Raw genomic sequence first — 27,543 nt, 5'->3', positions numbered from 1 at the left:
TCGAACAGAGGAGATGGGAGGGGACATGATCGAAACATTCAAGGTACTGAAGGGAATAGACTTAGTAGATAAGGACAGGTTGTTCACCCTCTCCAAGGTAGGGAGAATGAGAAGGCACTCTAAAATTTAAAGGGGATAGATTCCGTACGAACGTAAGGAAGTTCTTCTTCACCCAGAGAGTGGTAGAAAACTGGAACGCTCTTCTGGAGTCTGTCATAGGGGAAAACAGCCTCCAGGGATTCAAGACAAAGTTAGACAAGTTTCTGCTGAATCGGAACGTGCTCAGGTAGGGCTAGTCTCAGTTAGGGCACTGATCTTTGATCAGAGGGCTGCCGCCTGAGTGGACTGCTGGGCACGATGGACCACTGGTCTGACTCAGCAGCAGCAATTCTTATGTTATTGCCGGGCCTATGCTTCCAGACAGATTTGCTAGGGCATCAGGCAGCCAAGTGGTATAAATTCATATCTGACTACACTTCTCCCTCCGTATTTGCGAGGGATGCGGGCAGACTATGGCCGCGAATATGAAAAAACCGTGTGACAGCCAGCGTTTTTGCAACTGAAACCGCGAATAACTAGAGCTGAAAGTACCTGGGAGTGTGCTGGATACCGAGTATGTGAGCAGCTCTCTCAATCTCGCTGGTTGGGCTGGCTATGCTTTCTGCAAGCTCTGCTTCCGCTCCATGTCGCAATGAGAGGGGGGGCGGAGGCCTGCATGAAGGACGTGTCTGTTTTCAAAGCGCTCGGCACTTGCGTTTCCTGTGCTGTCTTCTTCACTTCTGTGCTGTTAGAGGTGAGAGCGTCTGGCGGAGGAGATGATGCGCTATTTCTGTGTAGGAACTTTAATCATGATGTAATTTTTGGGGTCGGAGTCAGCAGCCAAAAAATCGTGAATAAGCGAATCCCAAGAAGTGCATATGAATAAAAAAAAAAAACAAAAACAAGCTTGAGAGACATTTGGAGCATTGAGATTAAGCAGCAGATTTCTGCTACTCAATGGCCACAGATATTTGGACTTGGAGGATGAGATGTACAGCGTCAGCATCTATGAGACCAAACATGGTTTTATTTGTTACATAGAAGTTTTTGGACCCCTGTTCGTTTACAAAAGTTGGACTGTTCCAAGTCTAATAGATGCTGGCATTGTCATCTTGATGTAGGGACACTGGTTCATTTATTATTCTATTGTCCTTTGATACTCAATTTTTGAAGATCTATATGGGGGCAAATCAATTTGATGTTGGAATCCTCAATTCCATTGACCTATGATATGGTAATATGTGGGACATCATTACAGACTAAACCTTCATTAGATAGGCATAACAGCAGGCTTTTTATGATTATGACTGGGGTAGCCATACAAATAATCACTAAAAACTGGAAAAATTGGGACAGACTCTATTTTACCTTTTGGTGGGAATCTTTATGCTTATATTATAAATATGAGAGAATTAATTCGGAAACATCGTGCCATAATAAGCAGTTTAAATTAACATAGGGTTCATTGACTAATTTTGTTCATTCTGATTAAATTGAATTATACCTTTATTTTACCTTTTAGATTGCATATCCAGGATGGAGGGGGGGGGGTTATATGCTTAACAAATGTCTGGGATTTTAATTTCATGTATAATTTACTGCTTTTCTTTTTGTTCTCAAACTAGGGTGGGAGGGAGGGTAAGGCTAATTATCTTGTATTAATATCTGGTTGATTGTAAATGCTATCTCTGATGATAATTGTATACATATATTTTGTAAGCATTGTTCTAGATTTAAAAATCAATAAAGTTTATATATATAGATATAGATATAGATAGATAGATATAGATAGATAGATATAAAAATAATATAACCAATCACGGTCCACAAAGTTTGCTTGCTTGTTAAATGTTCAGTCTGCTCCAAAAAATCATTCTTGAGGAACATTTGCATTTTGTGCATAAAATTTGACCTGAAGCAATGTTATTACATAAAGATCTTGGATGAAAACTTTAATTTAATAAACTATTCCTATCCATAGGAATAAACTATTCCTATCCATAGGCTTTCTAAACAATATTGTGTATAACCTTTTATTTATAAATGTGAAATCTTTGACCCCTTGGGGGTTTAAATTTAGAATCTGAATGGTAAGCATTTTTGTTAAAGGTTTATATTGTTGGTGACTTTAACGTATGAGTGCTATTTTTTGGCACAGATTTATTGTATTTTGAATGAGAATTGATGTGGTTTTGGCATGAATCTATTATGCATATTGTTTTTGGTGTTGTTTGCTGATGTATATTTTTTGGCATGAACTCGTGATGTTTTTGGCACACATATTCTGATATTTTGTTTGGCACATATGTGTCGGTCCTGAAGTCTTTGGCATGGATTAATGATAGGTTTGGCATGCATATACCGGTATAGTGTTTAGGGTGCATGCATTAGTGCCGAAGTATGGGGTTCTTTTGGGGTTATAAAATATGTGCATATGTTGGCATTGTTTTTTTTTTCTCTCTTGCTATTCTTTCATAGTGTTCCCTTTGGAGTGAGCGATTTTGCTTTGTGTCACTATAAATTTTAATTAGTTTTTAACTGTACGTTTTGTTTTAATATTTTGTGAATTGTGGTGATTGGTTTATATTGTTTTTGTTTTATTTTAGCTTCATAAGAATAACCTTACTAGATCAGACCAATAGGCCATCTAGCATAGCATCCTGTCTTCACGGAGGCTAATCCAGGTCACAAATGGGTCCCAAAGTGACAGGCTGAGTCAGGAACTGGTTGAGTGGAAGGCAACAGAGGGTAATGATCAATGGATATCGCTCTGAGGAAAGAGATATTATCAGTGATGTGCCTCAAGGTTCTGTTCTTGGGCCTGCTCTTTTTAATATTTTTATAAATGATATTGCTGAAGGGTTGTCTGGTAAGATTTGCCTCTTTACGGATGATACCAAAATTTGCAATAGAGTAGACACGCCAGATGGTGTGAATAATATGAAAAAAGACCTGGCGAAGATTGAAGAATGGTCTGAAATCACATTGAGGGATACAGGTAAACAAGGTCTTCATCGGGGAACACCAGGCTTGGCCTTCGCGTGTGCGGGTCACCGGACTAGATGGACCAAAGGTCTGATTCGGTGAAGGAGTTTCTTATGTTCTTATCAATGATTGCTGCATGTAAAAAATATTTTTGAGGCTTTTTCTCCACCTGTTTTTGAATTTCAGTGTTGGATCTTAGAGAGGTAGCCCAATGCTGGTGAGTGACATTTTTTGGGGATTTTTGGGTTTTACTGTCGCTACTTTTTTTGATCTTGAGAGGCGTTTAAATACCTACATAATATAAATGTGCATGAGTCGAGTCTCTTTCATTTGAAAGGAAACTCTGCAATGAGAGGGCATAGGATGAAGTTAAGAGGTGATAGGCTCTGGAGTAATTTGAGGAAATACTTTTTTACGGAAAGGGTGGTAGATGCGTGGAAGAGTCTCCTGGAAGAGGTGGTGGAAATGGAGACTGTGTCTGACTTCAATAGGGCCTGGGATAGGCACGTGGGATCTCTCAGAGAGAGAAAGAGATAATGATTACTGATGGGCAGACTAGGCTGGCCATTTGGCCTTTATTTGCCGTCATGTTTCTTTGTTTCTATTAAATACCTGGCAAAAATCCAAATAGTAGCAGCATTCCATGCCAATGATCCAGGGCAAGTAGTGACTTCTCCCATGTCTGTCTCAACAGCAGTTTATGGACCTCTCCAGGAACTTGTCCAAACCTTTTTTAAAACCAGCTACATTATCCACTCTTACCACATCCTCTGGCAACGCATTCCAGAACTTAACTATTCTCTGAGTGAAAAAATATTTCCTCTTATTGGTTTTAAAAGTATTACTCTGTAACTTCAAGTGTTCCCTAGTCTTTGTAAATCTTAATGCATTAAAAAATCGATCCACTTGTACCCATTTCACACCACCAGGATTTTGTAGACTTTGATCATATCGCCCCTTAGCTGTCTCTTTTCTAAGCTGAAGAGTCTTAACCTCTTTGGGTCTTTTCTCATACGAGAGGAGTTCTATCCGTTCTATCATCTTGGCCACTCTTCTTTGAACTTTTTCTAGTGCCGCTATATCTTATTTGAGATAAGGAGACCAGAACTGAACGCAATACTCAAGGTGAGGTCGCATCATTGAGCGATACAGAGACATTATAACATTCTTAGTCTTGTTTACCGTCCCTTTTCTAATAATTCCTAGCATCTTGTGCGCTTTCTTGGCCGTCAATCGCTGTTTTAAAATCGGCCAACAGCAATTGACTCACTATCTTAAGAGAATCTAGGCCTTAGTGTCATCTGCAAATGTAATCACCTCATTTATCATTCCAATTCATTTATGAATATGTTAAATAGCACTGGTCCCAATACAGATCTTTGAGACACTCCACTATTCACCCTGCTCCATTGAGAAAAATGACCATTAACCCTATTCTACTGGTGTGGACTGGTTTATTAGGATAAGGAAGGTGAAATTTATTCTTGCTTGTAAATTTGCTTTCTACTCCAGCACACCTTTTTGGGAAGACTGTGGCCCTGGGATATCCATCAGTCCCTAGATATCACTTTTGACTATATATAATCTGAATTTCTAAAATACTGAAACTCTTACAGCAAACATGAGGTCTTCACATTGCACTTTGTTCAGTGAAATTGTTTCTGCAATACCTGTAATAGCTAATGTTCCTTACATAAAAGGGAGGTACTTTTCTTGTATAGGAAGAAAAGGAGTGTATCCTGCTTGTTACAGTTCCAATCCCAGTCCCAATATGGCTGTCACAAGCTCCAGAAGCACTGGAAGTTGCAGCAGCCATTTTTACTAGAGAGATGGAATGGGCAGGAACAAATCAGGATCGATTCTGTTCTAATGTGCCACTAGCATAGAATATTGCTATTATTTGACAGGTACTTGTGACCTGGATTGGCCACCTTGAAGATGGGATACTGGGCTATTCTTATCTTCTTAAGTTACCAGAATGGTACACTAGGCCAAGGGGAGGAAGCTTAATCATGGGTCTGGGAGCAGTGGGGGGTTTCATCTGTTTAGGGGGAAGGAAGGAGGAAGCAAATGAGAACTTTACTGGTTCAGGGGAGGAGGAGTGTTGGGTGGCAGAGGAAGGAGCATTATGAGGGAGGGGGAGAAGGAAGGGGGAAATGCTGGATACCATTAGGGGAGAGGGTAGGAAGGATGGAAGAGGATCTATATTGGAATATAAACTCTTGCTTTATATTCAAGGTAACATTTGTCCTTTAAAAAAAGGGGAAAATGTTCTTGGTTTATATTCAGATAATTTTATATTTGAGTGTATATGGTACTTAGGATCTCTAAGGAAGAGGAAGAGATGGTAGCAGCATGGATGCCTTATGGTTTTAATGTTCATGTTTGTATTAGTGTTTCATTTACTTTTGGAAGTGTGGACAATTTGTCACTCACCTTCAATAATGTGGTTTTCTTTTTTTCAGGATTCCATTTAAGAAGATGCCTAGACATTAAGGCCCTGATTCTCCAAAAGTGCGTCCCGATTTTAGTCAGCTGTAGGCGTCCTACAGCTGTCTAATCAGCCAATCGGGATGCACGTTTTTTAAAAAAAATGCTCCCCAGGCAGGCCTGAAGGCGCCTCCGGGAGCCTAGGGAGACCCGCAAGATGCCTAAGCTCGCCTAAGGGCCTTAGGCGAACCTAGGTGGCCCTATGCGTCTCCCTAGTAGAGGAAGAAATCTTAAAATGTAGGCCAGCAAAATGCTGGTCTACATTGTAAGTAGACGCAGCCGCTATACTTATCGCGGCAAGGGATCTCTAGCGGGCCGCGGCCTGTCCGATCGGATGCCCCCCCCCCTCCGACACTACCGACCGCCTCCCCCCGACATTACCGATCTCCCTCCCACCCCGACACTACCGATTGCTGGCAGGAGGGTGTCCAATCCCTCCTGCCCGAAGATGCACCCCCCGCCCCCCCCCGGCGCTAACAACCTCCAAACTAACCTGTTCTTCAGGCCAGACGGTTCTTGCCCGTCCAGCCTGTAGCCCGCCTGGTCGAAATGAGGCGGGCTCGCCCCTTCCCGGCCCATCCCGCCGAAGCCTAAGGCCTGATTGGCCCAGGCTCTAGAAGCCTGGACCAATCAGGCCTTAGGCATAGCGGGCCCGCCCATCCCCACTTAATCTAAGGCCTGATTGGCCAATCAGACCTTAGACTTAGTGGGGATGGGCGGACCCGCTATGCCTAAGGCCTGATTGGTCCAGGCTTCTAGAGCCTGGACCAATCAGGCCTTAGGCTTCGGCGGGATGGGCCGGGAAGGGGCGGGCCCGCCTCATTTCGATGAGGCGGGCCTACCAGCTGGACGGGCAAGAACCGTCTGGCCTGAAGAACAGGTTAGTTTGGGGGTTGTTAGCGCCGGGGGGGGGTGCGTCTTTGGGCAGGAGGGATTGGACACCCTCCTGCCAGCAATCGGTAGTGTCGGGGTGGGAGGGAGATCGGTAATGTCGGGGGGGGGGGAGGGGGCATCAGATTGCGGGCCTCACCTTCAATATAGGCGGCCTGCCTGGGGAGCATTTTTTTTTTTTTAAACGTGCATCCCGATTGGCTGATTAGACAGCTGTAGGACGCCTACAGCTGCCTAAACTCGGGACGCACTTTTGGAGAATCAGGGCCTAAGTTTGTTGATTTCAATAAAAACAAATACTCATATTTTCAATTAATGAAGGGAAAGATTATCTGAACATCATCTGCATAGATAAATAAATTTCTTTCCAAGAGAACTAAAAAATATTTTAGAGATCATGACAAGCCCTGGAGTGCTTCATAGCTTAGGGATTATGTCAAGGAACAGTTCCCATTTTTGATAATTCTATACTTTAATTTTTAGGAATGCAGAGAACCAATACCAAACTGTTTCTGAAATTCCTACAGATTCACTGATAAAACAGAAGCAGCTTGATTCTTCATCCAGGATTCTTCAAACAAGCTTTACAACTGTTATTGCAAATAGGTGAGGTTTATTTAATGTATTATGGGCATTAGGACAGTTTGGGGAAACTAACCCCCTCTTTTACTAACGCATAGTGTGGGTTTTAGCACTGGCAGCGTTGGAGCAGTTACTGCCGCTGCCGGTGCTAAAACCCGTGCTACGCATTAGTAAAGGAGGGGGTAAGTTAATTTGGTTATCTCTGACGAAAGATGTAAAGACTTAAGCAGTCAAGATTTTCTTGTTTCATAGTCTTAATTACTTTTTTCAAGAGTATGATAAATTGTAAACTTTTTGAAGATTACTGTAGTTCTTTTATGTTGGAAATATAGATTACGTTGTGTATATCAGAGAAACGAGCTCCTATTTTAATGTATTTTGAATTGTATAAAAATATGCAAGGTTATGGAAACTTCTACGATATACTCTTATTTTGTGAAATCAGTCTTTGTTGATAGGTCTATAAGTATAGGGGACTGTATTAATTGAAAAACTATGGGAGTCTTTTAAAAAGCTGCATTAGGTGCTAACATACACTTATGAAGCTTAAAATACCGTACTGCAGGATTTATTTATTCATGTACTTCATTTATAGCCCTCTTACAAATAAGCGGTTTACAGAAAAACATTCATACCTATATTAAAATAGACAATCCATTAAAATAATAAAAAGAGGGAAAAAGTACTTTTATTCCACTGCCAGAAATACTTTCCTAAATAATTAAAAAGCCTGCACAAATAAGTCGGTTTTCAAATGTTTCTTAAACTGCTGAAGAGTTGTACAACCTTGCAGTATACTAGGAAGAGCATTCCATAATGATGGTCCTGCAATGGAGAATGCACCATTACCGTATTTTCACCCATATACTGCGCACCCGTGTAAAACGTGCACACGGATATAGCGCACAGGGAACAGAAATTTATGTAAAAATTTTTTACTATAGCGCGCACACGTGTATACCGCGCATGCCGCCCCGACTCTCCTCTCGCCGCCCCGACTCTCCTTTCCGAAGGACTGCTCGCACCCCCACCCGAAGGACCGCTCGCACCCCCCCTCCCGCATGGAGAAGCTGCCTACCATTGTTTCCGGATGCCAGTGAGCCCAGCTGCTTTCTCTGCTGGCGGTCCCGCCCCTTCTCTGAGCCCTGTGCTATGCTGCTTCCTCTTCCGGCGGTCCAGCCCTTTCTCTGACGTAAGAGAAAGGGCGAGACCGCTGGAAGAGGAAGCAGCGCAGCGCAGGGCTCAGAGAAGGGGCAGGACCGCCGGCAGAGGAAGCAGCTGGGCTCACTGGCATCCGGAAACAATGGTAGGCAGCTTCTCCATGCGGGAGGGGTAGGGGGGAGGCTGTGGTGGTGCGAGCGGTCCTTCGGGTGGGGGTGCAAGCGGTCCTTCGGGTGGGGGTGCGAGCGGTCCTTCGGGGTGATGAATCGGATGTCGGGGGGGGGGGAACTATGTAAAAAAAAAATTGTACAACACGCTCACGCGTATAACGCGCATGGTCATGCACAGTTTGTAAAATCGTGTATAACGCACGCGTTATATGCGTGAAAATACGGTAATTGTTACAGAATGGTTTATGTATTACAAATATGGCACCACCACTTTCCTTTCATCATTAATTTGTAATGATTTTCTGGAAATGTACATTTTGCACAATTTGTTTAAAATAATGAGGCACTCAGATGTCCTGAGGTAACTGCCAAAATATTCACATACTAACCATGCTAAAATTCGTGCCGGGAGCGGAAAGTAAGTATTCTTGTGCTAAACAGTGCATCTACATTAACATACACCAACTGATTTACCATGTGAGCCTTACCACTTACAAAATGGATGGCGGTAAGTGCTAAAAGCAACAATGGAGACGGTCACTTCTGCATAGTGAACAGCAGAATCCAATGGAAGAGAGAAGAATGAGCCTGGTCTTTAAAACCTACTTTAGTGATTCTATATATAAGAAGATTTCTATATTTTTTTTGTAACTTTTCCTTTCTTACTATTATTTTGTATAAATGATAATGATTAAATTTGATAAATAAAAAAACAAACAAACTAAAATACCTACTTTAGTAGCAACCAGTGGTACAGTACATAAATAAACCAGTCAAACAATCATAAAAACATCTGGCAAGTCATGGATTCGACACACAATCAGCTAAAGCGCCTGCATCAGGAGTCCTAGAACATATACAAGTAATATCATAAACCATAAAGATTTTTTAAAACATAAAAATTTTACAAGAGACATAAGAATGAAATAATTAAAATAAAAGATTCCAAATAATGATAAATAATAAATATTTCTTTAAAAATAAGAGATATATAAAAACTCAGTTAAAATAGAGATGCTCACATAATACTTTTTTTAAATGGCTGTGTGCTAAAAGCAACAACTCATTACCATTAATACAAAAATAGAAAATCAGCCATTTTACCACTCCAGTAAAAATGGCTTAGTTCTTGGGAAAAAATCCACAGAAGGGTGTGGTAAGAAAACTTTTGTTACAGCTTAGCAAAAAGATCCTATGGTGGCTACTACTACTATTGATTATTTCTAGAGTGCTACCAGATGAAAGCAGTTCTGTACAGAGTTAGAACGGAGACAGTCCCTGCTTGAAAGAGCTTACAATCTAAACAGACAAGACAGACAAATGGGATGCCAGCGTATGGGGATACAGTTAGGGGGGGATGGTTAATCTGCTGGCTAGGGTGGTGAGCAATGGATAGTGGGGGAATAATGTTATATGAAAAAGGTGTTTTTCAGTCTTCTTTTAAACAAGGTAAGGAAAGGGGCGTGACGGACGAACTCAGGTAGTTTATTCCAGGCATATGAGGCAACTAGATGAAAGAAATAGTCTGGAATTAGCAGTGGAGGAGAAGGGCATGGATAAAACCAGCTTATCTGAGGAACGGAGTTCTTGGTGAGATGTATGAGGAGAGAAGACATATGAGGGGCTGTGGCATGAAAGACACTTGTAGGTTAATAGGAGTTTGAACTGTATGAGGAAGCAGATAGGCTTCCCCGCTAAGCTTAAGGCCTGATTGGCCCAGGCTCTTAGAGCCTGGGCCAATCGGGCCTTAGGCTTAGCGGGGATGGGCTGGAAAGGGGTGGGCCCGCCTCATTTCAATGAGATGGGCCTGCCGGCCGGTAGCAAGACCCAGCTGGCCGACCAGCAATTAGAGGTTAGTGGGGGGGTAGTCCGCGAGAGTGTTTGTTAGCACGGGGGGGGAGAGGGGGGATGTCCTCAGGCAGGAAGGGTTGGGCACCCTACTGCTGGCGATCGTGGCGGGGGAGAGGACAGGCAGCCGCTATACCTTTCGCAGCAGGGAGATCTCTTGCCATGATAAGTGTAGCAGCCGTGTCTACTCTAACCCGATTATGTAACCGGCGTCTGTAACATGGACGTTGTTTACAGAATCAGGGTTAGTGTAGGCGCGTTTCTGTATAGGACACCCCTCCCAGGTGTCCTATACAGAATCCGGACCTGAATGTTTTTGTGCCATTTTGAAATAGTGATAGCATACTTTCTATATTGCAACCATACAAGAGGTCTACCAATTCTTTCCAGTCAAATTGAAAAACATGAAAAAAAAAAACCCCACCTCTCCTCTCCCCCCCCCAAAAAAAAACTTTTTGTGGTAGAAGAATATGTGGAGAATATATGAGCTGTTTATATTTATTTAATTATTTATTTATTAGGATTAGTTTACTGCCTTTTCATGAAGAGATTTGCCCAAAGCGGTTTACAATACATTGAATAGTAATCAGGTACTCTTGGATGTTTTCCCTATCTGTCCTGGCAGGCTCACACTTTTAACTGTGGTACCTGGGGCATTGGCAAGTTAAGTGACTTTCCCAGATTCACAAAGAGCAAGCTGGGATCAGATACGCAACGTCAGGGTGCTGAGGCAGCAGTTCTAACCACTAGGCCACACTCCCCTCTCCTATATATCTGTATTTATGCAGTACTAGCTGATGGCCCGGCGTTGCACGGGTATTTAATTATAGCAATAACACTGTAAATGGATTCAAATAAAGATACTTTATAGTGGTGAATGAAATTATTTTTTAACAGCTTTATAAAAAGTACAATATTCAAATTATAATGTGAAATATTTGACAAAATGAATACAATACAACTAACACAAAACTTGATTTTTAAACAACATTTTTAGTTTCACCTCCAGGAGCAAGAACATATAAATTCTTGGGTGAACCCACCCTTGAGCAAGCAACATAGAGTTGTCCATGGGAAAAACAGAGGGATCTTAAATCCACTCCACAGTATGTAATAGTCTGTCCCTGTGATTTGTTGATTGTGATAGAGAATGCAAGTCTCACTGGAATTTGCAATCTCGTAAACTGAAAAGGAAGATCTGTTGGAATAAGTGGCATCCAAAAGTTTCAGTATTGATTTAAACAACTCAATATGTGGAAACTCAGGTTGAAAAGAAACTCCATGCAGTTTTTTCCCGGTTCAGAATGGAACCTGTGTTCCTAGTTCAGCATATGTGAGTACTCATGTAATGTAATAACATTATGAACTGGGGTGCATGAAGGAAACAGTTACAAACACAGTTAGAACATACAAACTCTATATGTATGGTGTCCGTGTTAGAATAGAAACGATGTCCCTAGTGGTTATAGTGTCATAGAAAGTGTTTTATAGTTGGAATTACTGTGAGAATGGCAGCCTTTTACATCCTTTCCAATGACATGAATGGTTAAAATCTGATTTTATGTTTGTAGCTCCGCCCACATGTGCAGGTGGGCCGCGAGACCCCCAGAACATATCACCCCAGGTAGTGAGGGATCTGCATACCAAGTTTAGTTCAAATTGGTCAAGCTGTTTTTGAATTACTGTGAGAATGGCAGCTTTTTACATTTTTTCCATTGACATGAATGGGTGAAATCTGATTTTATGTTTGTAGCTCCGCCCACGTGTGCAGGTGGGCCGCGAGACCCCCAGAACATATCACCCCAGGTAGTTGGAATTACTGTGAGAATGGCAGCTTTTTACATTTTTTCCATTGACATGAATGGGTGAAATCTGATTTTATGTTTGTAGCTCCGCCCACGTGTGCAGGCGGGCTGCAAGACCCCCAGAACATATCACCCCAGGTAGTGAGGGATCTGCATACCAAGTTACGTTCAAATCGGTCAAGTCGTTTTTGAATTACTGTGAGAATGGCAGCTTTTTACATTTTCTCCATTGACATGAATGGGTGAAATCTGATTTTCTGTTTGTAGCTCCGCCCATGTGTGCAGGTGGGCCACGAGACCCCCAGAACATATCACCCCAGGTAGTGAGGGATATGCATACTAAGTTTCGTTCAAATCGGTCAAGCCGTTTTTGAATTACTGTGAGAATGGCAGCTTTTTACATTTTCTCCATTGACATGAATGGGTGAAATCTGATTTTCTGTTTGTAGCTCCGCCCACGTGTGCAGGTGGGCCGCGAGACCCCCAGAACATATCATCCCAGGTAGTGAGGGATCTGCATACCAAGTTTCGTTCAAATCGGTCAAGCCGTTTTTGCGTGATCGCGGCACATACACACACACACACATACATACATACACATATACATACCTCCGATTTTATATATATAGATGTTGTATGTATTTTAGTGTTGGCCATTAATTTTTGTTTTGACATTCATGTTTTCTTTTTTAACAAATTCAACAGAATTATAAATTGGGTATACAATTGGAGTTCTGCTTTTAATATTTCTTCTTTTTATTGTAAACCACTTTGAATTGAATGTCCAGAATTGGGCAGTTTATCAAATTTTAAATAAAAGATAAAACCATCAGAAATAGGCACAGTATTTTGAATAAGTTTTACTGCTGCTTTATAAACACGTCTGAAAAAAAAAAAAGCTATGAAATTTAGAATGAAAAAGTTTCAGAGAAACCAAAATGCATAAGATATTAAGAATGAGTAAATAAATGTGAATTGTTGTGTAAAGGTGGCCCTTAAACTTTTCAATAGTTGAAGACCTGTTTTCTTTGTGTATGTGTGTGATCTGCTCTTACAGTTGCTATGCCACTCTGTGGGGTGCTGTTTTTTTTTATACAACTGCTTCTGTTCTGACAATGACTGGTTTCTACAAGATATTGCTGGTGCCATTCAGTACCATTGTTAATGTCGGAGTTAAAATTCCAGCAAGCTCTTGACATTCCGGACCCCATCTCCATATTTTTCTCTTGAGCTTTTCTTAGCTGTTTGTGTGATCTGTTTACAAATCAGCAAACAAAGCGCTCTTTATTAACTACAGTTGGGGGTGTTATGTTTTGTGGATAGAGCTCAAGGCCATGTGAGAATACAATGAACTCTTTGCGCTGTTTGATTTTAGTGTTTCAGCTAATGATACTGGAAAAGCAGCTATATGCAAACAGTGTAACTTTTCTTTACAGAGCTTATAAAGGGAGGGAAGCATACTTTCTGTTTCCATTATTGATATATGGTTCCTGGCTCTGATGGATAGAGTGCCACTGCTTGCCCTGGATTGGTAGCATGGAATGTTGCTACTCCTTGGGTTTTGGCCAAGTACTCGGGATCTGGATTGGCCACCGTGAGAATAGGCTACTGGGCTTGATGGACCATTGGTCTGACCCTGTAAGGCTATTCTTATCTGCTGGTGTTATATCAAACACAATCTTGAGTTTTCTCTTCCTGTTCAGCTTATTTCCTTCTCTTGGGTTCACTCCATAGTGCAATTCTAAGTCCTGGTCACCTGTGAACAAGCATACACCTGTATGTGATTTTGGTAAGTGTGATAGCTTGTCTTGTTCATGTTGCAGTGTGATAGTCTATGTGATTTGACTGATCACAGCAAGGGGGATCTAGCTACAAACAAAACCTCTGGAGCTAGATAGACATATGATAACTTATGCTCAAAGTAGGATTCAGGGCTATTGTGCAAAGGTTCAATCAGTGGTGAGGGATGACAATCTGTAGTACTAAAGAGAAAGGAGAAGTTTACTGAGGTATCTCTGTTCAGGTCGTCTGAGGTAGCTCCCTCTGGTTATCTTCACACACACCTACTCTGTTTTTCTTCCTCTATCTAGCCACGGGCAGCAACTGAAAAAAGTTAGAGTGGGGTCTATGAGTAGGTGTTGATTAATGGCTTTCCTGTGAGGCCATTCCACAAAGGCTTCCTTTTACTAAGAAAACCTGTGACCTGTGTTTGTGAGCCTACCTTAAGGTCTCATGCTGACTTGTTTCTGTTTGTTTTATGGGCCAGATGAAAGGAGCATAACATTATATCCATACCCACTTACTTCTAGATCTGGGCTGGCACTGGAGATGGAATTGACATACATGGAAAAATTTGAGTTGTGGACACCCTCCAAAGGCTGTTTTAGCAGATTGGGGTGTGTAGGAAGTGGGGGAGAATGTGTTCCAGTTTTGTCAGGTTTCAGGGTTATTTAAAATTTGATAATATTGCTTATAATACTTCTTATAAAAACAATGATACAATATTAACAGATTAAAAACATAACAAAATCAAACAAGGACTAACATGATACAAAAGGGACAGGGTAGAACTACAATAATTGTATGGGAAACACATATGGGAAATACAATTAGGGTAACAAAGGAAGTAACTGGAGCCTCCTGCAATTTTTAAAGGAGTAATTATATTTCTTTTAAAGAATGAGGAGCTTAGAGTAGAAATTTAATATTCAAAAGCATCATTGTACAAAAAAGATTTCAGGGAGCTCTTAAATCTATCAAGATTTGGTTCTCCTCTGAGTAATCAAGGCAAAGTGTTCCAAAGCTGTGGTGCGTATATTGAAAATATTTCATTTCTTCTGGTATTAATTATTTTTAAGGAGGGAATTGTGAGTAAATTTTGGTCAATGGACTGCAAGATCCTGAAGGGAGTATATGGGATTAATAGTTTGTGCAAGAAAACTGGTAGATTTGACTGTCGAATTTCGAAACAGAGGAGTATAATTTTATATGTAATTTTATATGTAATTCCATGCTGAATCGGTAACCAGTGTGCATTCATAGTCAAATTTTTTTTTTTAATTTGTGATAACTTTTATAGAAGCATTCTGGATTAACTGTCATCGTCTTAGTTATTTCTGAGTGATGGTCTTATGAGTTAGAGTAATCCAGTTTAGAAATGATGAGGGAGTGAATGAAGATATTTAGTGCGGCTGGTTCTAGGACCTTTCCGATTGACCTAATCATACGAATCATAATCATCTTATGATCTAAGATGACACCGAGATTTTAGGTAGAGACCATTTGCAGCGGAGTATTGTTAATTTGAATCGGTGATGGTAGTGATATTCCTTCCTTCCAGGGAAACAAAATGGTTATAGATTTGGCTATATTTAGCAAAAATCTATTTTATTGTGAACCAAATGTACAAATAACAAAATACAGCAATAATACAGATTCAAAACACAGAGCATACATATGGGTCAGTTTGAATACAACAATTAACCCCATAGAAGCCCCTCAGAATCATCCCAAGACCTCCCCCCTCCCCTGTTTATTGCAAGAATAGTTAGAGTGTTGTGACTCTTAAACACTCCTACTATGTGGAAGGAATAAAAAGAAGAGGAAAAAAACAACCAACAACCCCTAGTCTCTCCTCCCCCCCCTCCCAACAAACTCTAGCATGGTCAAAGTGTGTCTTTGGGCTCTTGGTGATAAAGTTTGAATATATTTATCCCAAACATGTAAAAAGGACTTCTGTCTCCTACTGTGACACCTAACCTCACAAGACTCCCAGATCATTAGAGTATGGAATTTATTACGCCAGTACCGAAAAGAAGGTGACTATTCTTGCCAATAAATTCAGGATGCATTGCTTCCCCACCAAATAAGCCTTACCTAGAAAGCTACGCTCTCCACTCTTTAACGTGCTCCAATAGTTAGTATCATGAAACAAAATCCCTAAGTTAGAGTAAATCAAATCACAATGCAAGACTCATTGTAGATAGCGGAATAGAGCCTTCCAGAACAACTGAATATGTGGACAGGCCCAAATGCCATGATAACAACTGTTAATAGCATGATGACATTTATTACATTGGACCGTGGTTGTACACCCTGCCAGAAAGGCTCTGTGCTGTAAGAAATAAGCTCTATGAATTATTCTATATTGACATCCTGCAATCCTGCATTGTATGCTAACCTAGGGATCTGGGAGACCATCTGAGGAAAATCGAAGGACTGTACCGGAATACCAAGGTCCTGCATCCAGGCTGTTTGAAGCACCGTGTAATCCCTTAAGGGGAGATCAAGAACCAATAGCTTATGAAGATGGAAGACCGAGACATGACCATCTTCATCCCCTTGTAAAAGTGCCCGTACCTTGTTGCCCACTGCTGAAGTTAAATGTTGCAGCCCTATAGAATGCATATAGTGGTTAAGTTGACAATAAGCAGAAAAATCCGCAGGTCGAGTTGCTACTCGCTGCTGAAATTCAGCAAAGGTCAAAGGCTGCCCATCCTCCCTCAGCAAATGCTCGAGCAGATGAATACCTTGGTTACTTCATCTCCAGAAAGCTGTGTTATTTTGGCCTGGGATAAAATTGACATTACCCACTAAAAAGAAGCAGGGAACTCACAGCAGCATTACAACTCTAATTCTTCATAATATATTGTCAGGCTGCAGAGGTTGCAAAAAAGACTCCTTTTATAAGGCTCCGGTAAATGAGTATATGGGGCATGTAAAAATGAGTTGAAATGCCTTGGCCGAAAATAGTCCCTCTCAAATCTGGTATCTAGAATTCATAGGAATGTTATTGGATACCATTCGCTCATGCTTTCCTTCCTCAGCAGAGGCTTGACACGCTGATTGTGACAGCATGTATTCACTTCGAACCATCACTGCACAGCAAATAAATCTGTTGGGACACATGGCATCCATAGTGCATGTTACCCCATTTGACTTTCTTCATCTCAGAGATCCTCAATGGACTCTTGTCTCGCAGTGGTCTCAGGCCACAGATCCACTCTCTGGAAATTACATCGGCATGAGGGACTCGGCGGCAAGAAGGTTCCTGGAGCAGTGCTGTGTGTAGGAAGCTTCCAACTGGTTGGTAGGCCCACCCCAGGAGGCGTTAGGGGGCTGACCCAGGAGAGTCGCAGGTTTGTTGTGTGTGTAGTATTTTTTTTCCAGCTGGCGTTCAGGGAGCCAGGGAGGGAGGGTGTGAGGACTGTTGGACTCGTGAGGGCTGCTACACCCACTAAGGAGGGAGGGGTTTGGGAGGGGTTTGCTTGGGCTGCTGGATGGCGGAAGCTGAAGGAAAGGGAGACAGTTACTAGATTTGGTCTGGAAATTAGGGGAGAAGGGAAACAGGTGCTGGGTTCATGTGGTTGGAGTGTAACTGGAGGGAAGGGAGCAGTGCCAGACACACACTTGGGCACCGAAGCGAGGGGATAGAGGTGTTGGACCCATGGGGAGGAGGCTAGAGGGAAGGGAGAGAGAGAGAAGGAAAGAGAAAAGCTAAACTAAACTAAACTAAACCTTAGGTTTGTATACCGCACCATCTCCATAGTCGTAGAGCTCGGCACGGTTTACAGGAATTGGGATGAGAAAGGAACTCCAAGGAAAGGATGAAGATCGGAGGAAAGAAGAATGTTTAGAGGACTAGGATAACAAAGGAGGAGGGAGTATTACATTTTTGAGAAAAGACAGGTTTTCAGATGTTTACGGAAAAGTTGGAGAGAACTCAGGTTCCGAAGAGGGGGGAGGTAAGGTTGTTCCAGAGCTCGGTGAATCTGAAGGGGAGGGAAGTCCCCAGCTTTCATGGATGGGAAATGCCTTTTAATGAGGGGAAGGATAGTTTCAATTTTTGGGTAGATATGGTGGTATTAAGATTTGAGGAGTTCCAAGAAAGTGGAATAAAAGGAGGAAGGATGCTGTGGAGGATCTTGAAAGTTAGGCAGATGCATTTGAAGTGGACTCTGGAAATTATCGGAAGCCAATGAAGCTTGGACAGGAGCGGTGAGACGTGATCAAATTTACTTTTTGCAAAGATAAGCTTAGCCGCGGCATTCTGAATCCGTTGGAGTCTGTGAAGGTTTTTCTTTGTTAGGCTTATGAAGATAGAATTGCAATAATCCAGTCTGGAGAGGATGATAGATTGGACAAGAACGGCAAAATGCTTTTGATGGAAACAGGTTCTTACTTTCCTCAGCATGTGTAAGCTGAAAAAGCATTTTTTTACCAGGGAGTTGAGGTGGTCAATGAAGGACAATGTAGAATCAATGATGATGCCCAGGACCTTGCTGGAGAATTCGAGCTGTAGAGTGGAGCCGGAGGACAGTGGGATTGAGGAGGGTAGCTGAACTAATTTTGGGCCGAGCCAAAGTAGTTTTGTCTTGGATTCATTCAATTTCATTTGGACGGTGTGGGCCCAAGATTGGAGGTTCGAAATACAAGAGGATATGTTCTCTGAGAGATTAGTAAGGTTCGAGTCGGTCTTGAGGAGGACAAGGATGTCATCAGCATAAGTGTAAATTGTTTCAAGGGGATGAAGGACAAGTAAGTGAAATATTGAACATAGTGTAGGGAGGGAGGAAAGAGAGAGTGTGAGAGGCACATTGGTGTAAGAGGGGAGAAGCTGGACACAGGGAGAAATATAAAAAGAGGTGAGATAGTGAGCATGGATGGGAGCATAGGAACAGGGACAAAAAAGGGAATGCTGTATAGGGGTGGTATATGGACACAGAGGGGTAGTGCTAGACATGGGAGGGTATATGGACACAGAGAGAAGATGGCTAGACATGAGAATAAGAATGGAGAAGGAAGATGCTGGACAGGGGGATATAGAGGAGTGATACTGTATACATAGAATGGAGATATGATGAAGACAGGGAAATGGGCACAGGGGAAATACTAGAAAGGGACATATAGGAGACATAGGGAACAATACATACACAGAGATAGAAGATGGATGGTGAGCATGGAGAAAGAAGAAATGTCAAATGGACAGGAGACCCTGGCAAGTGAGTTAAGAGAAGCCAAAAGAAAACAGAGACCAGCACCTGAGACCAACATGATTTGAAGAATAAAATGATGAGACAATAAAAGGTAGAAAAAAATAATTGTATTTTCTATTTTGTGATTAGAATATATTAGATTTGAAATATGTATCCTGCTAGAGCTGGTGTTAGACATAACTGTGTGATAGAAGTGTTCTGTTAGCTTGATTTTTTTCTATGTAGCATTCTGTAGTAATTTGACTTCAGTTCTTCTCAATAGTGGAGGGGATATTTGTGAGGGGGAGGAAAGGGGAGACAGGGCTCTTGTACAATCCTTCCATAGGCTGAATGGTAGGGTTATCAATCCCAGCCCTGAACTGTAGGAAACTCAAAACCAAAGTCTGACCCCTCCTCCGATGGTCATCTCCTATGACATTCCCCTGGAATATCAGTTTCGTTTTCTACAGCTTTGCTGTAGGGGCTCTTCTCTTCTGCTCGTGTTTTATTTTCATAAATTCTAGTAAATTAATTTGATATTTGGTGCGGGTCTTTCCCTAGTGCTGCGGATTCACCCTGAGGGGACATCCTTCGGTGGGAGATCACAGACTTTTCTATTAAAATTGTCTGCTTCTGGGAGGTTACCTGCTGCTGCAGCAAACCCTCTGGACAGCCTGCAGGTCAGTTTGGGGCTCCGAAATCGGGAGCAAACTCACCCCGGGTTCGTCTGCTAAGGGGTAGAGCACAGACTACACAGTTTCATGGAGGCGTGCCCAGGATCGGGACTGGACTGCGTACCTTCCCTGATTGTACTGCGAGGTCCTAGTAGCCACTGACTGAGGTGACAGAGAAGGTGAGGCGGTCAGAAGACCTGCAATCCAGTTTTCTCAGCTCCTGAAGTACTGATCTCCTTGCATGCTCTGTATTAAGCTTGCCTGCCATTCTTTTCTGTTGCAGCACATACCACTGTGGGTTTCTGTGTGCACGCTGGCTTGGCAATTTTTTTTGGGGGGAGGGTCCTAGAAAGAGGGTTTTAGGGTGGTTTTCCTGCATGCCCTGGCCCCCCCCCACCTGTAAAATCACAGAATTGCTGTTTTCCTAGGTTCCTTGTGTTTTTCCTGGGCCGTTTTAGGGCACAATCGACACCTGTGGTAGCCATCTTTAAACTTCTTTAAAACTTTCAAAAGTATATTTTTTGAGATTGGGAGCTCCGTTTTCGCTGCAAACTTCTCAGATGACCTCCTCGGGACAGGATGGCATGGATTCATGCCTTAAATGCAGCAGATGGCTAGCGGTTTCGCAGCTGTGTATCATGTGTGCTGCGGTCCGCGGATTTCACGCTTCCCTCCTCTGGAGAGGGCCACCTTACATCCCCTTCTACCAGAGACGCGAATGGCGCATCTGGTGGCCATAAAAAGGGTGCAGAAGGCACTTCAGCAAAATGCAAGCGCATCTCTGGGAAAAACTCTTAAATCATCTATGCACTCTTAAGTTAGATGGGTGTAGAGCGGCCCTTGTAGCAGGTGACTTCTTTTCACCGGAATTTGTGAATATGGGGCTTTTCTGCTTAAAAAAGCCATGCCTGTCTCTTCCACTCAGAATCCAGCTCAGCAGATGGGGGTTTCCCATCCTCTGGATTCCAGCAAGTCTTTATGTTCTCTCTCAGGGATCCTGGAGAGCAGGCGGCCGGTGCCCACCATTGCTTCTGCTTTGATCTCTGTCTCTTTACTGTTGCAGATCTCCTTGGCAGCATCAGCAAATGTGGCTAATCTCTCAGATCGTGATCCTCATGAGAGTGGGTCCCAGGATCTTGGGGACGACCCGGCAGTGCGCAGGCTTTTTAAGACTAGCCATCTGGCGGATATTATTTCTGAGTCCCTCGGAGAGTAAAACCTGAATTCAGACCTACCAGAACAGGCGGAATGCTCCATAATGAGTGATCAGCATTCGCTGTCAGCTTCCTTTTCGGACAATTCAGACTTGACTAGTATCTTTACAGAAGTCTGGAAGTCCCCAGAGGGTCCCCTCAAATGCGCTAGGCCATGGCGCAGTTGTATCCCATGGCCCCGGAGTTCACCAAATGATTGATCCCACCGAAAGTGGATTTGGCTGTGGCACAGGTCACTAAGCGCACTTCCTTACCCTCTGATGGAGGAGTACCGTATTTTCACGTAGATAACGCGCACCCGTGTAAAACACACACACGGGTATAGCGCGCTGAAAACACACATTTATGTACAGAAATTTTTGTATACTGCGCACACCCGTATACCGCGCATGCTGCCCGACTCTCCTCTGGCCACCCCGACTCTCCTTTGCCCGCCCCGACTCTCCTCTCCCCCTTGAAGTCCTGTCCCCACCCTGAAAGCCTGATGCCCCCCCGACGTCCTATTCACCCCCCCCCCGCAGGACCGCTCGCACCCCCACCCCGAAGGACCGCTCGCACGCACCCGCACCCCCACCCTGAAGGACCGCTCGCACCCCCACAGCCTCCCGACCCCCCCCATCATGTAGAAGCTCCTACCGGTGTCCTGCTGCTTCCTCTTGGCGGACCCGCCCTTTCTCTGACGTCAAGCCCTCTTGTCCTGCCGACTCCCCGACACGATCGGGGCAAGAGGGAGCTCAAGCCCTCTTTCCCCAGCCAACCGCGGCACCCCCGACACGATCGGGGCAAAAGGGAGCCCAAGCCCTCTTGCCCCGCCGACTCCCCAACTCCCCAACAATATCGGGCCAGGAGGGAGCCCAAGTCCTCCTGGCCCTGACGACCCCCCCCCCCCCGCTAGTTGTTCGGGCCAGGAGGGAGCCCAAACCCTCCTGGCCACGGCGACCCCTACCCCCACCCCGTACTACATTACGGGCAGGAGGGATCCCAGGCCCTCCTGCCCTCGACACAAACCCCCCTCCCCCCAACAACCGCCCCCCCAAGAACCTCCAACCGCCCCCCCAGCCGACCCGCGACCCCCCTGGCCGACCCCCACGACACCCCCACCTCCCTTCCCCGTACCTTTGTGTAGTTGGCCGGACAGACGGGAGCCAAACCCGCCTGTCCGGCAGGCAACCAACGACGGAATGAGGCCGGATTGGCCCATCCGTCCCAAAGCTCCGCCTACTGGTGGGGCCTAAGGCGCCTGGGCCAATCAGAATAGGCCCGGGAGCCTTAGGTCCCTCCTGGGGGCGGGGCCTTGGGCACATGGTCAGGTTGGGCCCATGTGCCTCAGGCCCCGCCCCCAGGAGGGACCTAAGGCTCCTGGGCCTATTCTGATTGGCCCAGGCGCCTTAGGCCCCACCAGTAGGCGGAGCTTTGGGACGGATGGCCCAATCCGGCCTCATTCCGTCGTTGGCTGCCTGCCGGACAGGCGGGTTTGGCTCCCTCTGTCCGGCCAACTGCACAAAGGTACGGGGAAGGGGGGTGGGGGTGTCGTGGGGGTCGGCCAGGGGGGTCGTGGGTTGGTTGTGGGGCGGTCAGAGGTGCTTGGGGGGGCGAGGGAGGGGAGGGGGGGTTTGCGTCGAGGGCAGGAGGGCCTGGGATCCCTCCTGCCCGTTATGTAGTGCGGGGTGGGGGTAGGGGGTCGCCGTGGCCAGGAAGGTTTGGGCTCCCTCCTGGCCCGAACAACTAGCGGGGGGCGGGGGGGTCGCCAGGGCCAGGAGGACTTGGGCTCCCTCCTGGCCCAATATTGTCGGGGAGTTGGGGAGTCGGCGGGGCAAGAGGGCTTGGGCTCCCTTTTGCCCCAATCATGTCGGGGAGTCGGGGGGGGGCAAGAGGGCTTGAGCTCCCTCTTGTCCTGATCGTGTCGGGGGTGCCGCGGTTGGCTGGGGCAAGAGGGCTTGAGCTCCCTCTTGCCCCGATCGTGTCGGGGATGCCGCGGTTGGCTGGGGCAAGAGGGCTTGAGCTTCCTCTTGCCCCGATCGTGTCGGGGAGTCGGGGAGTCGGCGGGGCAAGAGGGCTTGACGTCAGAGAAAGGGCGGTACCGCCGGAAGAAGCAGCGGAAGGCGCAGGGCTCACAGAAGGGCCGGGACCGCCAAGAGGAAGAAGCAGGACACTGGTTGGAGCTTCTACATGATGGGGGGGTCGGGAGGCTGTGGGGGTGCGAGCGGTCCTTCAGGCTGGGGGTTCGGGTGGGAGTGCGTGCGAGCGGTCCTTCGGGGTGGGGGTGTGAGTGGTCCTTTGGGGTGGGGGTGCGAGCGGTCCTGCGGGGAGTGGGGGTGAATCGGGGGGGGGGAACTATGTAAAAAATTTTTGTACAACGTGCAAGGGTATGCGCGGTATGTAAAAACCACGTATAACGCGTGCGTTATATGCGAGAAAATACGGTAGTCCTGAAAGATGTTCAGAACAGGCGAGTGAATTTCATCCTCAAGCGCCTTTTTGATTCCATGGCGGCTGGGGAGCGGCTACAGCAACCACATCCTTTGTCGCCCGTGCATGTCACTCTAAGCTCCGACATGATCCTGAGGATGTAGTCCTCTGGGACCTGGATTTCCTGGTCTCCGGGGTAAACTACTTGGCTTATACCCTTTATGACATGATGAAGGTCTTTGCTAAGCTAGGAGCTTATTCAGTGTCAGCCAGAAGAATGCTTTGGATTTGTCAGTGGTTTGGTGATTCTTCTTCCAAGGCCATGCTAAGCAGGCTACCCTTTAAAGGTATGCTCTTATTTGGCCGAGGTCTGGATGACCTCCTGGCCAGTGTTCAGGACCGTAAACCTAAGGTCCTGCCGTGCTCTAAGCCTCGCTCTGCCCAGGGCTCAGGATGGCTGAATTTTCATCCCTACTGGCGCCCTCACCAGTACGCCGGGCCCCTGGCTTTGGGCCAAAGATTCGGAGCCTTCTCCAGACCTCGCTTTGGAGGTCTGGCCCATCAGCAATCTACCAACAAACGTCCTCCTGCCCCCGCTAAGAAGCAGTTCTGACACCAGGCCTCTGGCACCTCTCCTTCGGGTTGGGGGGGGGTCAACTCTTGGCCTTCCTGACAAGAGTGGCAGCAGGTGACTTTGGACTGGTGGGCCCTGGAAGTTCTCAAAGAAGGCCTCAGACTAGTGACCTCCATCGGATTTCATCCTGGCTTCGCCCACAGGACAGCCAGAGAGGGCCCTGTGTGTGCGGGCCACTGTTAGCAGGCTGCTAAATCTGGCAGCAATTGAACCCGTTCCAGAAGACGACTTGGACTCAGGGAGATACTCGATATACTTTATCATTCCAAAGAAAGGCTCAGAAGATTGGAGACCTATTCTGGATCTAAAAGCAGTGAATGCATTCCTGCGAGTTCCACGTTTCCAGATGGAAACGGTGCGCTCAGTCGTTGCGGCAGTAGCCCCTGGTGAATTCTTGGCTTCCCTGGATCTCACGTATAGTGAGAAATTGGAGAAGCTGGGCCTCTTCTCCCTTGAAAAGAGGAGACTGCGAGGGGACATGATCGAAACATTCAAAATACTGAAGGGAATAGAGAAAGACAGATTGTTCACCCCCTCCAAGGTAGGGAGAATGAGAGAACACTCTCTAAAGTTGAAAGGGGATAGATTCCGTATAAACGTAAGAAAATTCTTCATCCAGAGAGTGGTAGAAAACTGGAACGCTCTTCCGAAGTCTGTTATAGGGGAAACACCTTCCAGGGTTTCAAGACAAAAGTTGGGGCCTCCTTTGCGGCTGCCTTGTCCGACGTGGAATTTGAACCTGGTTCTCTACTCGCTGGCTCGTCCACCATATGAGCCCCTGGATCAGATCTCTCTGAAAGATCTCACCATCAAGACTGTTTTCATTGTAGCGGTCACTTCTGTGCGCACGTAGTGTATCGGAGCTTTAAGCTCTTTCATGCAGAGATCCTTTTCTCCGAATCTCGGATTCTGCGATCCTCTTGAGGACCATGCCTTCTTTTCTTCCGAAGGTGGTTTCAGCGTTCCATGTAAATCAGGAAGTTCGGCTTACCGCTTTTGTTCCATCAGGCTCCAAGTCCAAGGACTATTTTGCGGACACTGGATATGAGGCGTCTCCTTCTGAGATACTTAGAGGCCATGAATGACTTCCGGCTTTTGGACCATCTTTTTGTGCTGGCAGGTCCTGGCCGTAGGGGTAGGCCTGCTTCTAAGGCTACCATCTCTAGATGGATCCATGCGGTAATTTCCGCTGCTTATGTGTCAGCGGGGAAGAAGCCTCTCCTTGTGGTAAAGGCTCATTCTACCAGAGGAATGGCTTCCTCTTGGGTCGAATCAACAGCTGTTTCTCCTGAGGAGATTTGCAGGGTAGCCACATGGGCCTCTCTCCATACTTTCACAAAGTTTTATTGGCTTGAAGTGGCGGCTAAGCATGATGCGGCTTTTGGAGCTTCAGTCCTGGTGGTAGGCTCATCGAGCCCCCCTCCCCAATGTTATGGGACTGCTCTGATACATCCCTACTGTTCAGCCTACAGAGGGATTGTAAATCTCCTCTGTAGGCTGAATACCCGTCCAGAGTTTATTGTCCGATTTGCAGGTCGCCTTACCCCATAACTGATAAGCTGGATTTCTGTCTTTGACCAGCCTCGCTGAGAATTCTATACTTGTCCTTAATTTAAGGTTTAAGGGGTTCCTGGGTGGTTGCCCCCTTCTGAACCCTCAAGCTGAGTCTCCTTTATCCAAATGTGTACTGTTCCAAATTGTTTATTGTTCAAGTTTGCTATTTATGCTATGTTGAGCCTAAGGCAATAATGGTTTTGAAATTGTTTATTATGAGCAGAATTGATTATGCAGCAGGGAGTCCTCGCACCCCCCTCTCTCTCTTTTCTTTTGTTTCCTGCTTTTGCTGTAGTTCTACCTGGCTTGGGCACTGACTGATATTCCAGGGGAGTGTCACAGGAGATTGCCACAGGAGGAGGGATCAGACTTATGGTTTTGAGTTCCCTACAGGCCCGACATTCCCTGTCAGGGTTGGAAGGGATTGATAACCCTACCATTCAGCCTACAGAGAAGATTTACAAGAGCGAAGATTAGCAGAGATAAGAAACCTAATCTTTCGATCCTTGCTCTGTATTTGTGATTTATAAAATGAATTGTACAGAATATCATTTTCTTTTTATACTTTAATAAAATAAATTCAGTATAAAATCATAACTATTCCAGGCGTGTGTGGATGGGATCAGATGGTTTGCTGGGATGGGGTGGGGACAGGGTGGGGATTGGGCCGAGCTCGCGGGGACGGGGACAATTTTTACCCCCATATCATTCTCTAGTATAGATATCTGACGGTGAGTTGGAGTTAAGAATTGAAAACAGCTTTGAAAAATTGGACTTTTAGCTTGGATTTGAATACTGCTAGAGACAGAATATGATGCGTTGACTCTGGCAGAATATTCAGTGGAGATAGTGAGCTATATCGCTTGTTAATTATTAGTAGTTAATTGACAAAATGCTATTTAATCGGCCAGGAGCCATTCTTGGCTGGTTAAATAGTGCGGAACATATGCAGGTAGGGCTAGTCTCAGAATTGCCGCTGCTGGGTCAGACTGGTGGTCCATCGTGCCCAGCAGTCCGCTCACGCGGCAGCCCTCTGGTCAAAGACCAGCGCCCTAACTGAGACTAGCCTTACCTGTGTACGTTCTGATTCAGCATAAACTTGTCTAACTTTGTCTTGAATCCCTGGAGGGTGTTTTCCCCTATGACAGACTCCAGAATAGCGTTCCAGTTTTCTACCACTCTCTGGGTGAAAAAGAACTTCCTTACGTTCATACGGAATCTACCCCTTTCAATTTTAGAGAGTGCCCTCTCGTTCTCCCTATCTTGGAGAGGGTGAACAATCTGTCCTTATCTACCAAGTCTATTCCCTTCAGTACCTTGAATGTTTCGATCATGTCCCCTCTCAATCTCCTCTGTTCGAGGGAGAAGAGGCCCAGTTTCTCTAATCTTTCGCTGTACGGCAACTCCTCCAGTCCCTTAACTATCTTAGTCGCTCTTCTCTGGACCCTTTCGAGTAGTACCGTGTCCTTCTTAATGTACGGCGACCAGTGCTGGATGCAGTACTCCAGGTGAGGGCGCACCATATCCTGGTACAATGGCATGATAACCTTCTCCGATCTGTTCATGATCCCCTTCTTTATCATTCCTAGCATTCTGTTCGCCCTTTTCACCGCCTCCGCACATTGCGCAGATGGCTTCATCGATTTGTCGATCAGAACTCCGAAGTCTCGTTCCTGGGAGGTCTCTCCAAGTACCGCCCTGGACATCCTGTATTCGTGCATGAGATTTTTGTTACTTAACATGCATCACTTTACACTTATCCACGTTGAACATCATCTGCCATGTCGATGCCCATTCCTCGAGCCTGATTACGTCACGTTGCAGATCTTCACAATCCCCCTGTGTCTTCACTACTCTGAATAACTTTGTATTGTCTGCAAATTTAATCACGTCACTCGTCGTACCAATGTCTCCTTTTAGAAGCTGATCTCCAGAGGAGTGTCTCCTGTCCTGAGTACACGAATATCTCTTTGCTATGTAATGAGCAATATTTACAATTATTTATTTACTTCAAATAGGCTACATCAGGCTCTGTATCTGAGTTCCACCCTTTATAATGGTTCTTAGGTATTGTGTTGGTTTTATAGTGTATTCGTAAGAACAGTAACTCTTT

General features: G+C 45.1%; 1 protein-coding gene across 13 annotated transcripts in view; it reads left to right on the top strand.

Annotated features, from left to right (window-relative positions):
- The window catches only part of USP54 (ubiquitin specific peptidase 54), a 312,165-nt gene that overhangs the window by 98,624 nt on the left and 185,998 nt on the right, over positions 1–27,543 (top strand). For 12 of the 13 annotated variants that reach the window (XM_033941395.1, XM_033941394.1, XM_033941402.1 and 9 more), the window contains one exon: positions 6,889–7,011. The gene's annotated coding sequence lies outside the window, so the exon portion shown is untranslated. The remainder of the gene's footprint in view (positions 1–6,888; positions 7,012–27,543) is intronic. The other variant, XM_033941400.1, reaches the window with a different exon arrangement.

The sequence above is a fragment of the Geotrypetes seraphini genome, chromosome 4 (assembly GCF_902459505.1).
Source record: "Geotrypetes seraphini chromosome 4, aGeoSer1.1, whole genome shotgun sequence".
NCBI lineage: Eukaryota > Metazoa > Chordata > Amphibia > Gymnophiona > Dermophiidae > Geotrypetes > Geotrypetes seraphini.
The sequence above is the reverse complement of the archived record's forward strand: the minus strand, read 5'-3'. Positions and strand labels throughout refer to the sequence as shown.